Source organism: Cupressus sempervirens, chromosome 5 (genome assembly GCF_028749045.1).
Source record: "Cupressus sempervirens isolate cs-2001-9-10 chromosome 5, ASM2874904v1, whole genome shotgun sequence".
In the NCBI taxonomy this organism is placed as follows: Eukaryota; Viridiplantae; Streptophyta; class Pinopsida; order Cupressales; family Cupressaceae; genus Cupressus; species Cupressus sempervirens.
Window position 1 is genome coordinate 299,626,392 of NC_143122.1, and position 12,497 is coordinate 299,638,888.

Genomic DNA, 12,497 nt, shown 5'->3' on the forward strand with positions numbered 1-12,497 from the left:
TTAAAGAAGTGCAAAGGAAATTTTAGGAGTGGCAGGGTAAAAAGACACCGGCTAAGCAGGACTTCTCCAACGTGGGACATAGCGAGACAATGCTGATCATTAACTTAAAGCACCTAGAGATGCAGAGGAAAAGGTCGCCGAGCTAAAGAAGATAAAGGAAGTTTGGAAGCAGAGATTCACCTACATCGGCTTGCCACATCAGTCGGTTATCTCAGCCTTTTTGGCTGTGTATGAAACATGGAAAATGGCTAAAGGCATGGCCAGTGGAGACAGCGCTGCAAGCAGTTACGCTTGATAGTGTTTTCGTTATCTTTCCTTTGCCATTTTCAGTTTCAGTTTCTTTGCAAGAATGACAGTTTTCTTGGCAAAAAAAAGACGATTAACTCCTGGCGGGGTAATTTTAGCTTTGGTCTAGCCCCATGCCTATAAATGTAATAATTTGTATTGTTTTAAGGGGGATTTTCTCCGGTAGACCGATAGACAGAACTATTTTTGTTATGGTTTTATTTCTAGTTTAGAGGTAGCAACTCAGAATTTATGCAGACATATTGAAACTCTATAGTTTGAATCTTGGCTAAAAGTTTTTGTGAGTAGATACTATTATCTGCTTATTTCATTTAGTATTTCTATAAATGCTAGTTAAAGCTTTTAGCTGTGCCTGTCATCGATTCTGAATTTGCGAATTCTGAGTATTGGGAATTCTGTGAGAAACTAGTGGTTTTATTGCTTGCTTGATGTTTTAATTCTCAATTATGTGGATCATTTTGATAGTTAAAATCGAGTGGTTCTTTTGCATTAAAGTTTGTTTCATATTGATGAAATGAAATAAGTTGCTTCAGCACTTTCAACAGATCATTTTTTCATTGTAAAGATCTTTCTGTTGAATCCTTTAAACTGAAAAGTTTGATTGCAATAAAGGTAGTTGCGCCTATTTTCATTGAGGAAATATTAAGCAGAGAATTCCTAAGCCTTTCGGATAGGAATTCATTTGTTAGTTTACATTCTTTCCTCTCTCTATGTATATAAACTTTCATGGGAAAAACTGTTCACTAACAAGGTAGATTAGGTAGGATACAATGTATCCACCCTATATCTTGCTCTTATCTAGAAACTTCGTCTAGATTCTAGTTGTATTCTCCAAAAATGTTCTACATGGTGTTCTGTGCCACCAACTCATCATTCTTATCTTCTATTTGATTCACAAAATTCTAGATAACAACCTTGTTGGCTCAAATCTGGCGAATCTTCGATCTTTGAAATAATGCAGCAACTCGGCATTATTGGTTTACTGATGCTCGGCACCTTCTATGTTACTCGGCATTTGAATCCTGCTGGGCATCTGATCTTCACTCGACACCTGATCTTCACTCGGCACTTGATCTTCACTCGGCACCTGATCTTCACTCAGCACTTGTTTCTTGACTCAATTTCAACTAGGAATCTATTCGGCACTAACTAGCTTGCTCGACTTTCTTTCTAATAAACTTAGTTAGGCTTTACAAATGACTTAGCTAAAACCTTACATCTTTGATGTGTTTTAGTGTGCCCATTCTCTGTGTCTTAGAGTATGTCATCAATACACTATTTCATCAATGGCTTAGCTAAGTACTTCATTGCAACATCATAACTTCAACTTTTCTCTAGGTGTTCTAGTTACATCTTATTGATTGCCTCCTCCTTGTCAATCAACCAATTGATAGTATTTGGATCATTAAAGCAATTGTCATTCCTGTAAGTAGCAAGTTTGACATCAATGACAAAACAATGATTGAGAACATTCTTTACCAGTTCTATTACTTTTTATGTATGATCTTTTCAATCATTTCCAACAATCTCCCTCTTTGGCATTGATGGCAAACCAAACTAATCAATTGATCAACTTAGTTACCACCAAAATTATATACGTTTGCTACTTCTTTCTATTTATTCCTCTTGACTGTTGCATCCTTACTACTGGATCTTTTATATATCTCCCTCTTTCATATATATCTCCCTCTTGCTTTGTATTGATCAGCCTTCTGCATATATCTCCCTCTTTGACATAAATGCCAAAGATGTAGCATCTTTAACATGTGAAATATAAGCTTTGGCTCTGATGTTTTCTCCCTCTATCACCATGCTTGTGACTAATTTGGAGTTTCTGCTCCTGCTGTTATCCTCTGCATCATTCTTCAGATATTTCAACGATTTGTTCCTGTTGATGCAAGGCAGCTTCCTTGTTGCTTTAAATTGCTTGAGTTAGGGGCATTACCCCCAACTTGCCTCTAAGATATTCATAAACATCCTTGGGCAATGGTTTGGTGAAGATATTTGCAATTTTTTTCTTTGTGTGAATGTACTCCAACTTCACTTGTTTGTCTTCTACCAATTCTCTGACATAATGATACTTGATTGCAATATGTTTGGTTTTTGCATGCATTACTGGATTTTTGGATATGTTTATAGCAATTGTATTATCACAATACAATATCACAAGTTTGGTTACCTCTTCTTTCATTCCTTTTAATAGATGTGTGAGCCACACAATGTTTGTGCAATTGACTGCTGCTGCCACATATTCTGATTCTGTAGTGGACTGGGATGTGCATGTTTGTTTCTTGCTAGTCCAATTAACTAGCCTTTTTCCTAAAAATAATGCACCTCCACTCGTGCTTTTTCTGTCATCAATATTGCCTCCCCAATCTGCATCTGTATATGCATTGAGCTCAAACTTCTCATTCTTTTTGTAATATAGACCAAAGTTATCAGTTCCTTTGAGATGCCTCATTATTCTTTTTACTGTTGTGAGATGATTTTCTTTGGGATTAGTAGAGAACCTAGCCACTATTCCAACTGCTAATTTTATGTCTGGTCTGCTATGTACAACATATTGTAGTTTTCCAATCATGGATCTGTACATTGTTTGATTGACTTCAGCTGATACATCATTTTTGGATAGCTTATTTCCTTTTGCCATTGGTGTGCTGACTAGTTTGGATTCCTCCAATCCAAACGTTTTAAGTATCTCTTTGATGTACTTTGATTGTGTCACAAATATACCATGCTTTAGTTGATGTACTTGCAATCCAACAAAAAAATTGATCTTTCCAAACATAGACATCTCAAACTCATGTTCCATTTTGTCAGGAAAGCCTTTGCAAAGCACTTCCTTTCCTCCAAAAACTATGTCATCCACAAAGATTTCACATACAATAATATCCTTACCTTCTTCTGATTTGATGTAAATGTTGCTATTATCATCAGTTCTTTCAAATCCTATTTGCACTAGATACTTGTGAAGTCTCTCATACCATGCTCTGGGTGCTTGTTTTAGACCATAGAGTGCTTTATGTAATTTATAAACCATATCCCTATTGTTCTCATCAACAAATCCCTCTGGTTGTTCAATATAGACTTCCTCTTCCAATGTACCATTTAAAAAAGCAGACTTTACATCCATCTGATAGAATTTAAAGCTTTTATATGCAACATATACAAGTAAAGTTCTTACTCCTTCCATTCTAGCAACAGGAGCGAATGTTTCCCCATAGTCTAATCCTTCTTCTTGAGCATAACCCTTGCATACTAGTCTAGCTTTGTTTTTAGTAATCTCGCCATTCTCATCTAGCTTGTTTTTGAATACCCACTCGGTCCCAATCACATTCTTGTCAATTGGTCTAGGAACCAAACTCTAGGTTTTGTTCTTCTTTATTTGATCAATCTCTTCTTCCATAGCTTTATACCAGTCATCATCTTGTAATGCACCATATACTGTCTTAGGTTCAAATTTGCTGATCAGACATGATTCATGTCTTAGTCTATTCCTTGTCATTGGTCTTGCATCTTTGTCACCAATTATCTATTCAACAGGGTGATGTCTTTTTACATATTTGGATAATCTTGGTTTTGTCCTTGTTTCTATGTTTAATGTTTCAAATTCAGGGTCACTATGCACTTCGTTGTCAGGTTGTTCTTCATCTCTTTCATGTGTACTGACTTCAGGATCAAATTGTGTATTTCCTTCATTCTGCAACTCGGCTTCTAAATGTAACTCAACATTCACTGGTTGTGACTCGACTGAAACTGAAATTTGTTGTTGAATCTCAATTTGATTGATAGCATCCTCGTCAACAGGCATTCTTTCATAAGAATACACAAAGGTTTTGTATTCACCCATTCTCATTGGTTCTTCAACTTGGACTTCTATATGCTCATCAAAGTTTACATTTGCATTTTCCACAATTTTGTTAGTGTTAGTATTCAAACACTTATATGCTTTACTTCTAGTGGAGTAATCAAGGAATATGCCTTCATCACTTTTTGCATCAAATTTTCCATTTCTAGCATCTTTAAGGATAAAGAATTTGCAACCAAATGCTTTAAAATGTTTTACATTGGGTGAGTGACCATACCATAATTCAAAAGGTGTTGTATTTGTACCTTTCTTGACTTGTACTCGGTTTAGTGTATGAACAGCTACACTTACAACTTCTTTCCAGTATTTTAGAGAAACGGTATTTTCCATCATTAATGTTCTGGCATAGTCAATCATAGATCTATTTTATCTTTCAGCAATTCCATTCTGTGGGAGAGTTCTAGGAGCTAACATTTGTCTCTTGATTCCTTTGTCATTAAAAAATATCTCAAATTTATTTGATGTGAATTCACCACCTCTACCTGATCTTAGGCATTTCAAACTCTTTCCTATTTCCTTTTCAACTCTAGCCACGTACCACTTAAACATTTGAAAAGCATCAAATTTTTGCTTTAAGAACATAACAGTCATCATCCTGGAATAGTCATCAACAAACAACATTATATATTTATCTCCTTTGTAGCTTTGTACTTCCATTGGACCACATAAGTCAGTATGGACTAACTCAAGTACTTCTTTAGATGTATAGTTTTTACTCTTGAAACTTGACTTTGTCATCTTTCCTAGCTGACATTGTTTGCACATGATATTGTCAGGCTTCTTCAGTTTAGGTAAACCTCTGACTTTCTTCATTTTACTGATATTAACCAGATTGTCAAAGTTGACATGACATAGCCTTCTATGCCATAACCATGCATCATCAAAATTTGCAACAAAACAAGAAACATCATCCATATCAAGGTAAAATAGATTACTTCTTGTTTGATCTCTTTTTCCTATCAATTTACCATTAGTATCATAGATTTTTGCAGTTTTGTCTCCAAATTCTACTTTGCATCCTACATTGCCTAACTGTGAAACACTCAGCAAATTGTAGTTTAATCCTTCAACATAGTATGCATTATCACATGAAATTTGTTCTATAAGCTTAATGGAGCCTTTTCTTTTTATTTGACATGGAGCATCATTACCAAATCTAACACTATTTCCATCATACTGAGTAAAGTTAACAAACTTACTTTTGTCTCCTGTCATGTGATGTGAGCATCCACTGTCTATGATCCATTTGTCATTTTTGTTCATACATGTTACTAGTGTTGTAGGTTCTTTTTCATCAGATTGGTGCTTCATGGCTACATAAACAACTTCATCATCATTATCATCAGAATTCTCTTCAAAAATATAACACTTCTTGCCCTTGTCTTTGTAATCTCTCTTATCATCTTCTCTTCTATATTTGTACTTGTTGCCTTCTTTGTAATCCTTTTTCTATGTACACCTTGCAACAATATGTCCTACTTCATTGCAATTGAAACAAATGATAGGCATCTTACCTTTTAATTTTCCTTTACCTCTGTGGAATCTTCTAGCTAGTAATGCTTCCAATTGTTCCACATCTTTCTCATCAGTGCTACTATCACTGGATACATATTTCATTTTTCTTCCTTTCTTTGATTTCACCTATTCAGCATCTTTCAGTGATAGCTTGGCCTTGAAAGCAGATTCAACATTCTCAGGTCTGTAGTCGTCAAAGTTGGATAACTCAAATGCAATGAGTCTACCCACTATTCCTTCAAAACTTAGACTGTTTCCTGGTACACATCTTAGTTCTTGTATTGCTGATACTCTAATAGCATAGATAGGGAGCAAGGTTCTTAAGAACTTACTATTAACAGTATCTTCATCCAATTGACCACTCAAACATCTTATTGCACTTACCACTTCCTTTATTCTAGCGCCATACTGAGCAGCATTCTCACTTTCCTCCATTTTCATATCATCAAACTTTCCTCTGACGCTTTCTCTTTTTGCTCTTTGGACATTCTAATCTCCTCCATAGATGTCTGATAGGGCTTTCCACATCTTGAATGCAGTGTCACATCCTTGATATCATCAAATTCAGCATAGTTGAGTGCTGAAGAAATCTCCAGCATTGTCTGATTGTGTTCCTGTTTGTTTTTCAAATCTTCTGCAGTAAGAGTACTAGTTGGATCAACATGTTCAGTAACAATTGAATTTTGGGGATGATCTCCTATGGATCCAAGATGTAGCTTCATCAAACTTTGCCATGCAACAAAGTTGTCTTTCTTGAGCTTGGGGACTTCTCTCTTAAGCATTCTGATCTTTTCTGCTTCTAGCCCCTTTAAACTAAATCAGCAGTAAGGCTCTGATACCAATTGTTAGAATTCTTTTAGAATAACTAAGAGGGGGGGTGAATCAGTTATTCAAAGTCTAAATGCCCTAATAATACTTTTTGTTAAATTATAGTGAGCCCATAAATTTTTCATCCATCTAAGCTTAAATCAATCATCTTAGCAAGTTATAGCAAATCAATATGCAGGGATAAAACATGCAAGATCAACACATGACACAGTGATTTACGTGAAAACCCAATTTGGAAAAAACCACCAATAACATGCTACTTAATTCTCACCCTTCTAAAGTGATGCCCTGTTAAAGGCTTACAACACACTGTTAAGTATGACCTTGTTAGAGGATTTCACCATATTGTTAGGAATGGGCTTTGTAAAAGGACTTTGAAACATTCACTTGGAATGTCACCCTGTTAAAGGATTTACAACATGGCTATTAAACCAACCTAATTCCATAAGATTTAAACTAACTATTACAATTGCTAGAGAGTAACAATAATGACTTTTTGATCTGATACAACTTACAACATATTTTGCAGATTTCAAATCACACTTCAGTTCAATCCTTTTGCTTGGCTTTAATCACTTCAGCTCTAACGGCTTGTCATCTCAAGCTTCGTCTCCTTGAGTCTTGTTACTCATCATAACAATGCAACCATATCTTTGGTCATCTATTGAAGCAGAGTAACTATGCTCTCTTACTCCTTAGCACCTCCTTCAACACTTTATGCTTTCATGCTTGACCTCCTCCTCTCTTTTTTGCTTCATGACCTTATGACTCCTTAAATAGAGATTTGGAGTCCCTTTCCCGCTCGATCCTTCTTCTCCAATTTTAGGGTTTCAGGTAGATTAGGTAGGATACAATGTATCCACCCCATATCTTGCTCTTATCTAGAAACTTCGTCTAGAGTCCAGTTGTATTCTCCAAAAATGTTCTACATGTTGTTTTGTGCCACCAACTCATCATTCTTATCTTCTATTTGATTCACAAAATTTTAGATAACAACCTTGTCGGCTCAGATCTAGCGAATCTTCAATCTTTGAAATAATGCAGCAACTCGGCATTATTGGTTTACTGATGCTCGGCACCTTCTATGTTACTCGGCACTTGTTTCTTGACTTGGCACTTGTTTCTTGACTCAGTTTTAACTAAGAATTTGTTCGGCACTAACTAACTTGCTCGACTTTCTTTCTAATAAACTTACTTAGGCTTTACAAATGACTTAGCTAAAACCTTATATCTTTGATGTGTTTTAGTGTGCCCATTCTCTGTGTCTTAGAGTATGTCATCAATACACTATTTCATCAATGGCTTAGCTGATTCTTGTACTTCATTGCAAAATCATAACTTCAACATTTCTCTAGGTGTTCTAGTTACATCTTATTGATTGCCTCCTCCTTGTCAATCAACCAATTGATAGTATTTGGATCACTAAAGTAATTGTCATTCCTGCAAGTAGAAAGTTTGACATCAATGACAAAACAATGATTGAGAACATTCTTTACCAGTTCCATTACTTTTTATGTATGATCTTTTCAATCATTTCCAACAGTGAGCTAGAGGTTCCTCATCTAATGGGGTCGAAACCCTATCATCATTTTGACCTTTAATTCCCTTTCCCTTACCACCACTCCTCTTCTTCTGGTAATCTCTCACCATTTCCTCCATAAAATCACTTTCATGGTCAGAGTCACTCCCTTCAGCAATCTTCTTCTTCTTCTAAGAGCTACCCCCAAAACCCCCTTTCAAACCAACATTACCCCCCTCCACATCATCTTCAGTATCTAAATCATAACCTTTCTTTGGGAGACTGCCCTCTATATCATACTCCATATCCTTCAAGCCACCCCTAGGTTTCTCAACCTTTTTGGATTTTAACACATTCATAATAAGAACCATAAGACCATCATGACACACATGTTCTCCATTCGGATCATTTTGAATTACCTGGATAGAGAAACTTAGAGATTGCCTCAAGTAAAAGGGGAAATTGATCTTCACATCATGCCAAACGTGGTTAGGTAACATAAAATGATACCCATATAGCTTTGTAAACTGACCATCCAGAGTAAGGTACTCCATAATAATAATAAAAACCAATCTTCAAGGTCGAGAAACAAAGGTAGGGTTGAAATAAGAGTTACCAATTTTCACCAGTCAGCTTCTCTCTTTTGCTAACTCCACAAATTTGTTAATGGCCCTGTCTGACAACTTCCTATCCTGATAGAAGTTGATGCCATCCATATCCAACCTTGTTGTCTTTGCAATCACCTCTTTAGTCACATATATACGCTAGTTTCCAACCATGATAGATTTGTCCCTCCATGTTTTGATGAATTGTGAAGTAATGGTAGGATTGTTACCTTTGAGCCTTTCCATATAACCAGTAAAATTCTCACACCTTAAAATCTCCTAGACCTCCTTTTTCTTCGTCCACTCCTTGCAAATTGTAGGTTCCACTCACTTCCTTTTTCCTCCCATATTCTCCCCTTCAATGTTGTTGGATAGCTCTCTCTATAACACCCTATACTCCCTGTTACCAATATCAATACCACAATCGAAGGAAAAAATGGTAGCAACAACCCATAATCTATGTGAAATAAAGCTTGGCATTCTAAAAATCATCACTCACCATAACTCGAGAGTGATTGACACATAATTACAAATCTCTAACATCGTAATAATGAAAACATTTTTGCCTACACCTCAATTTATCATAATCAATAAATTGGCAACCATCAGCAGGTAAAGGCTCATTATTATCCCAAATAACTTTATGCTAACTTAAGCAGGCCACGTTAGTAGCCCAATCAGCAACACAATTAGCTTCCCTAAAGTTATGGGTAACAATACATATATCAAAAGATCTGATAATATGAATAGCCTGAAGAATAATATTACCAACAATCCATGAAGGCTGAGTAATTTTATTAAGATAGTTAATGATGTTAAGAGAGTCTCCTTCCACCCAAACCTTCCTCATATTCAAACTCTTAGCATAAATAAGACCATGAAGTGCAACACAAGCTTCAGCCACATAATTAGTTTGACTGGCAATAGGAATAGCCATGCATCCCACTTTGTCACCTTAAGAGTTCCTAATAACAACTCCAAAGTCGGCAATGCCCAAGTTCCCTTTTGAGGCCCCATCAAAGCTTATCTTGAACCAATTTGTCTGTGGGCTATCCCATCTAGAACTATCCCTTGGATTAGGTTCCTGTTTATCCTTACACGAGCTCCTAAGGTTCCATTTATGACACACCCAGTCTTCCCAATCAATATGAGGTTGCTGTCCAGAACCATTAGCTTTAATATTCTCTATTATTAGAGCCTTTATTTTACAAAAAACTTGATATGAACTAGACTCCACAACTCTAAAGACCTTTTCATTGCACTCCTTCCAAATACACCAACAAAGATAAGGAAGAATGAAATCCCATAGTTTTAATATCAGAGCATTGTTGGAAGGAGGTTTCCAACTAGTAAAGAACAATTGAATAGTGGCAAGAAAGACCCAATCCATATTCAAAAAATTATTAACCTTATCCCAAAGCTTTTTAGTAAAGGGGAAATGCAATGTAATATGGTTGACTGATTCACCATCATTCTTGCAAAGTACACACCTATTGATAATGATGAAACCTTTCTTCATTAAATTGTCTAGAGTCAATATCTTATTCTGCAAAAGAATCCAAAAGTAGATATTAATTTTAGGAGTCAACCCTTTCACCCAAGCCTTAGCCCAAAAGGTTCTTCATGTAAGTCAAACAAATTAGCCTAGGCTAAGGAAATAGAGAACATTCCACTAGGATCAGACTAGTTAATTAGGTATGCTAGTTAATTGATCATTATCAGTTAATTAAATTCAATTTTCCATAATTTAAATAATAATTATTAATTATTTAAATTAACTAATTTATTCATCTTTATCAAATTAAATCTTAAATTTAATTTAACTTCATATTTATTTCTTTCAATTTCAATTTTGACCAATTTTTTATTAATTTTAACTAATCTCATATTTCTAATTTAAATAAATTTTTTATTCAATTAAATCTTCTAAAAATTTGAAAAATCAATTATATGAGGAATTATAAATTTGAAAAGTAAAATACCTTCATAAACTAAAAAATCAATTATATGAGGAATTATAAGTTTGAAAAGTCTAATATCTTCGTAAACTAAAAAATCATATTTAAAAAAAAAACCCAAAATCAAAAAATATGTCAAAGTTTCATTTTTCAATTTTTGAAGACTTTATCTCTTGAAAAATTGAAAACATCCCAAATTTAATCTTCTTCTTTTTTTCAATTTAAAATTGGAAACTTTCTAATTATTTCTTCAGTCTTTTTCATCCTTGTTTGTAGATCATGAATTTCCCAAATCGATCTCATCCATTTATGAATTTCTTGAAAATCTATATAAACAACCCTCATATCTTACAATTTCATGACTCACTTTCGCATCGAACCTCTATCAATTTTCTATCATCTTGTTATCATTTGAAATCATATCTTCATTTCTCGAAGCTTTGAATTAAGGTGCTATCGAAATCACATCTGAGGACTACATCTTAACAAAGAGAAGAGAATCAATAAAAGCTTGGAGTATTTGATTGGTTTACATGTTTTATTATGTGTTCCCAATTATCTAGGGTTTCTTATTTTGTTGTTCATAGGCTCATTTTGGTAGATTATTTAATTTTATTATTAGATCATTTGGTGCTACTAACCCTCATTTATTTAGTGTGCATATTAAAGCCTATACATTTTGGTGAACCTGAGGTGAATCTAATAGCCTTAGTAGGACCAAATTATCAAGTTTCAAATATTTTGCCATTTCTCTCAAACTTTGTATAACTTTTCTATGGATTTTTTTTGAAGGTTTCTAATGACATAAAGAGACTACAATTTTTTTATAAAAAATATTATATTTTTATTTTTTAAATATAACTTTTTATGATTTTTCATTTAAAATTAATTATGGGTGCAAATTATATATTTTTTCTAAAATTCTTACATTTCTAGAAGATCTTAAGATTATAGAGGGGGTGTATTTTCTATTATTTTATTTTTTATGATAAATAATAGCTGAAATAAATAGATATTTCAGGTTTAGGGCACTAATGAGCATATTTTCAAAAATTCATATATTTTGGGAAAGCTAACTAATTTTCAATAGGAATTTCTTCATTTCACTTCTATTTGTTTGGACCAGCAATATATGAAAAATTTGCATCCTTATGGCTAGGTTGAAAATCATTAAAAAAATCACATTAAATATAGAGTAAAATATTAATCTATGTGCTTATCCTTTCTAAAGTTCATTGGTTTTTATTTCATAATTATATCCATCACTTTTTTGGTCTTGTTTTGGACTAATATTTGTGGAAGTTGTTGTGGATGCTAAGGAGATGGAAGGATCACCCAAGTACGTGCAAAAAAAAAAAAAAAAGTTCTCAAGTAGGCCTCAAAACTTTATATGTGTCATTTCCTTTTGGCATTTTCAACTTCATGATCTAATCAATCACTTTTCATTCTAAGGAATGAACAAACATTAAAATTAAAGCCTTATATTTTTTAGTAGATAAGGCTTGGAAAGAACATCCATATTTGTTGGGTTTGGAGGCTAAAAGTAGTAGGGATATGCTCTCATCCTTTTGGATGATCAGACTCCTAGACCTACTATTAGTTTTCTTTCATTTCTTTTAGTGGGTGGCATAAAACTTTAGGGGAAATACCTCTCGAGACTTGCCTTAATAAGGCCAGCGAGAGGGCAAGCCAAGAGTGGGATACAACCACTTTAATTACAATATTCTAACAAAGAGCATGTAATAGCCTTCTTCTAGCAGTCCTCATGGATTACACAAAACCTCCCTAACATTGGTGGGAAGATCTTGAAAAAGAGGTTAAGAAGGCTCTTTAAATGAAAAATCCTAACTAGATCATTGTTAATCAAAAACCACCTTTTTTGCCATGTCCAAACCAAA